The 5,353-nt window shown below is 42.4% G+C and overlaps 1 pseudogene; it reads right to left on the bottom strand.

Moving 5' to 3' along the window:
- Positions 1–3,504: 3,504 nt before the first annotated feature.
- Positions 3,505–3,622, bottom strand: LOC124607682 (annotated as a pseudogene).
- Between the last annotated feature and the right edge of the window lie 1,731 nt (positions 3,623–5,353).

The raw sequence follows: 5,353 nt of genomic DNA, 5'->3' as shown, positions 1-5,353 counted from the left end.
CACAGTTAACCAATGCTTGCCTCTAATACACTCTCATTCCCGCGCATTACTTCACTCACACCACACCATGGACAACTGCACGTTCAACGGGCTAGTTTAGTGGCAGAAAAACATTCCGTGCAAAGAGGTTGAAAACAACGAGGTAGGTTCGCCTAGAATAAAAAGTCAGAGAGGTTGGGTTATTAAGACATATACGCCAACACCACTACTCCAAAAATAAACGTAAATTAAATGTGTTCTATCTCGGAAAACATCTGGAATGGGGCGTATGTCCATATGAAATTTCTTTCTTCATTTGAGCGTCCCTGTTATATCCCTGAATACTGACCATTCCTCCTAGAACCCGCTGTATAATTTCCAGAAAGTCGAAGTCTGGAGTACCGTACTGCGACGACGTATAACTTGAATCACAGGAAATCTGCGGAACAAGAAACTCTAAGCATTCAGATGTGGTACTATCAAACAGTGCCAAAAATTAAGTGGTCAGATAAAGTACAGGGTGATTCAAAAAGAATACCACAACTTTAGGAATTTAAAACTCTGCAACGACAAAAGGCAGAGCTAAGCACTATCTGTCGGCGAATTAAGGGAGCTATAAAGTTTCATTTAGTTGTACATTTGTTCGCTTGAGGCGCTGTTGACTAGACGTCAGCGTCAGTTGATGCTAAGATGGCGACCGCTCAACAGAAAGCCATTTGTGTTATTGAGTACGGCAGAAGTGAATCGACGACAGTTGTTCAGCGTTCATTTCGAACGAAGTATGGTGTTAAACCTCCTGATAGGTGGTGTATTAAACGTTGGTATAAACAGTTTGCAGAGAATGGGTGTTTGTGCAAAGCGAAAAGTTCTGGACGGCCGAGAACGAGTGATGAAAATGTAGCACGCATCCAGCAAGCATTTGTTCGCAGCCCAGGAAAATCGACTCGCAGAGCTAGCAGAGAGCTGCAAATTCCACAATCAACTGTATGGAGAGTCCTACGAAAAGGTTAGTTATGAAACCTGAACGTCAACTACCCGAGGCGATGGATCGGCCGCCAGGCAGCCCGTGACAGAGCACTTCATCACTGGCCTCCAAGAAGCCCTGATCTTACCCCCTGCGATTTTTTCTTATGGGGGTATGTTAAGGATATGATGTTTCGGCCACCTCTCCCAGCCACCATTGATGATTTGAATCGAGAAATACCAGCAGCTATCCAAACTGTTACGCCTGATATGCTACAGAGAGTGTGCAACGAGTTGGAGTGTCGGGTTGATATTGCTCGTGTGTCTGGAGGGGGCCATATTGAACATCTCTGAACTTGTTTTTGAGTGAAAAAAAAAAACCTTTTTAAATACTCTTTGTAATGATGTATAACAGAAGGTTATATTATGTTTCTTTCATTAAATACACATTTTTAAAATTGTGGTATTCTTTTTGAATCACCCTGTACGTATTGAAAAGTGAATGTGAGAGAAAAGAAGTCAATGAAAGACCCATTTCCAGAAGAAGAGGCAGGTACTGCAGTTACCAGGAAAGTCATCCTGGCACCTTCAGTATGGCACAGGAGGAACATATTGCGTGCAGTCCAACAGTAGAACATGCAAAATTGATTACACAGTGTGAATGTCAAAAATGCAGACAAACTGCACCGACCGATTCCTGACTGGAAACGGGGGACAAAGGTCCTGTGAAGCTGTGTTCGGAAATACGCGGTCTGCGTGCAAAGACAATGAATCGTCCAGGACACAGTTCAGAGCTGCATCTCAGCCACGTCACAACAGATGTTCAAAGTGGCCTCCACAGCATTGCAGTTGATAGGGACAGTGGCGGTTGTCACGAAGCATACACATAATCGGACTTTGGTTTACACCATGTTGGTTGGCCACTTGCCTGGAGCTTGTCTTAGGGTCCATCTCAATATCCTGTAGAATCCGATCCCCCAAATTTGCTGCACGCACAGTCCGCTGCCTCCCAGCACGTTCGTCTGTCTGAAAGGACCAATAATTACACAAACTCTCAAAAGGACTTGAAAAGTTCTGTGATGTGGTTGGTGTCTGTTAGGGTACTTGTTTTGGTACAGCCGTGCTGCCTCTCGACCGTTTCCATCTGCTTGGCGGTACTGAGACAACATGTCGGCTTATTGTCGATATTAATACCGGACCGTTATGCTGTTTACAGTACGCTGCGTCCATTACAGAGCCTGCAGTACACAACGGAGACACGGCACGTGATCAGAGGAACTATCATTCGTCAGCCGCATCTACCGTGGCAACATGCATTTCTACAAGCATGTACATCAGACCTTTTTTCCTCCTTCCAGTTAGGAATTCGTACGTGCAGGTTGTCGGTCCCATTAATGCTCACGCTGTATAATGTATCCAGTCTAAAAGTCACGTGATCACGGGAAGATTATCACAGCATAGGAAGACATGAAGAAAAGCATCAAACCAGCAGAAAGGTTGATGACCGAAACCAAGTTGTCAAATTGTCTGTCAGTACAACGTATAACGCTGTGTAAAACCCGCCTTTCCTCCTAACTCCGTTACTTTAAATCAAAGACCATTACTCTCCGCGGAAAAGAAAAACCATCTCTTCATAAATTAGTGTGTATGCTCAAAACGTTTAGCAGTGTCCTTAAAATTTGTGTTTTTTTTATTTACTTGAACATTTTTATTAGGTAAAAACACCCACCATTGTCCATGGGACCACAGGAAGTGGCGAATCTCTGAAGCTTTCATAGTGTGGATCTATACCTAGGGTCAGAGACGTTCAGCTCAGATAACTCCAGGTTCTTGCATATCCCGTCGTATCTTCGTAATACTGATGTGCAGGTTTCTATCATCTCCTGCATCTTTCTGCTGCCTGGTATTCGTTCACATTACTTGTTGCATTTTTCAATTTATGTAGAAGGTACCAGTAGGCCATAATCGCTCTTACGTCAATACTGTCGGTCATCGCACCTCGACTTCTTGAAAAACAAAAGAAACAACAACAAAAAACAAGAAAAACAAAAAAAGGAACTACGATGGAATATGCCCAATGTTTATAAATTTAACTTTTTAATTACTATGAAACATTATGTAGTCGTATCAGTATGAGTCCCATATTCTTTTTACCTTCGCTGTTTTTTCTGAATCACAGATTATTCTTTCAGCTAGGCTGCCCACAGATTCTATCGATATTCGTTCCTGAATCTGAATGAGGGATTCAATATCTCCACTGAAATTACTATCAGGAAAGAGTAAAATTCTACTGCAATAGTAACAATGAAATTCTGAGATCCTCTCCTTATCCACCTACTACAGAAATGAAAAAAATCTTCTCTACTTTAAAAATGTACTCCGCCATCAGGCCACATGTGGCCTGGGACCATCCGAACGCCGTATCATCCTCATTTGAGGATGCGGATAGGAGGGGCGTGTGGTCAGCACACCGCTCTCCCAGTCGTTATGGTGGTTGAGCCGCTACTATTCGGTCGAGTAGCTCCTCAATTGGCATCACTAGACTGAGTGCACTCCGAAAAATGGCAACAGCGCATGGCGGCCCGGATGGTAACCCATACCAGTGCCGGCCACGCCCGACAGTGCTTAACTTCGGTGCTCTGACAGGAACCGGTGTAGCCACTGCGGCAAGGCCGTTGCCCTAGTTTAAAAAGAAACTCTTAAATTACTGGAACTCCCAACATATTGTGATGGTGATACTATTCGTCAAGATCTTTCATATGACAGTCTATTGAATGGAACTACCAATAAATGCTTGTCTGCTATACGTTCTGTGACGTACGCTTTTGTCGAGCTAAGATCACTTGTCATGGCTACTTGCAGATAAGCGCAGACACTAGCACACCATCTGTCTCCTCTAGCGTATGTGGAAAAATTGTACTTCCTCTCATTCATCATCAGCTCTTAACACTTAGGTACAACCAGCAGAGCAGAAAAAAATCACACTTATTTCCTGCTTCCTAAGTCAGTTAATGTTCCTGTCATAACTGCTTCACATCCACATCTGCAGCTTACTCCAGTCTAATCCCCAATTGTCTTCTCATTGTAACAGAGATTTTTTGTCTTTCTTAATGATCACTGTGTCACTTCAGTTTCCTCCCCTCTCATTATCTCTTATGTCTCAGGTATCGAAAGAGCTCAAGTAATACGAGTAATTATCATTGTTATTCTGAAGGCTTGCTATAATTATTGTAAGTAGTATTATTAATTAGTGTTGTTGTTTGAGTCTGGAATTATAATCCACATCTAAATGTATAACTTCGCGAATATGTACACATGGAAATTAAGCGTGGTAAGGTTGGGGTTGGGTTGTTTGGGGGAAAAGATAAAACTGCGTGGTCATCGGTCTCATCGGATTACGGAAGGACGGGGAAAAAGTTGGCCGTGTCCTTTCAAAGGAACCATCCCGGCATTTTCCTGGAGCGATTTAGGGAAATCACGGGAAACCTGAATCAAGATGGCCCGAGGCGTGATTGAACCGTCGTCGTAAGCAACGTAGCTTTTCGTATGAGTAGCAGGTGATGTTATGTAAGTGAAGGCGTGAAGGGAATATTCTAGACACTCTAACAACAACAAAATAAACAAAAAGCAATCCTTAGGATCATTGCAGTTTCCTTAAGATGATATTTCTGAACTTTACTGAATTCTGCCTCTTTCGAATCCAGAACCTCGTTCGTGGTATTAGGCTGAAGCAGCTACAAGAACGTTTGCTCCAACAGTTCTGTGAAATCTGAATGGTAGTGAAATTTCCAAAAAGAATTTTCACTATGCAGCGGAAGATAGGAAGGTCATGAGCCGTGTATGGAAAACCCAATCGGTAGACAGAGAGAAGTAAAAGTCAAAAGGGAAATTCAAAGGTCCCAAGCTCGAGTCCCATTACGACATACAGTTGTCGTCTGCCAGTAAGGTTCAGGATCTCTTTTGTTAGCAAGCTATGAAGATGACAGTGCTCCGCTGTACAGAGTCCCACATTATTAACATCTAACATACTGTAACACGTCCTCACAAAATATTATTACTAAAACGACGATTCCCATCTGAAATAGAAAAGCTTACATTGGGTACATCGCTATGCAAATGAGACTGTTTCTTCTGGTGATACTTGAGTTCAACAAAATGTGGAAGAGACGCTACTTGTTGAATGTGCAGAAAATTAAATAGCGCACACTGGGTCTAACCATAGTGGTCATGTGTTATCATGGTAGCACTAATGACAAATGAAAAAGATGCTATTTTTTCTATCATCTATATTTTCTTATTTCACTATGACTAGCGCTACCACCTCCTACCCAAGGATGTTGAGGATGTAGGAATATTAGCAAATATTTTGTACCACACATTTCAACATTCGTTACACTCTAATTAAAATGTG

The sequence above is a fragment of the Schistocerca americana genome, chromosome 3 (genome assembly GCF_021461395.2).
Source record: "Schistocerca americana isolate TAMUIC-IGC-003095 chromosome 3, iqSchAmer2.1, whole genome shotgun sequence".
NCBI classification, from domain to species: Eukaryota; Metazoa; Arthropoda; class Insecta; order Orthoptera; family Acrididae; genus Schistocerca; species Schistocerca americana.
The sequence above is the reverse complement of the archived record's forward strand: the minus strand, read 5'-3'. Positions and strand labels throughout refer to the sequence as shown.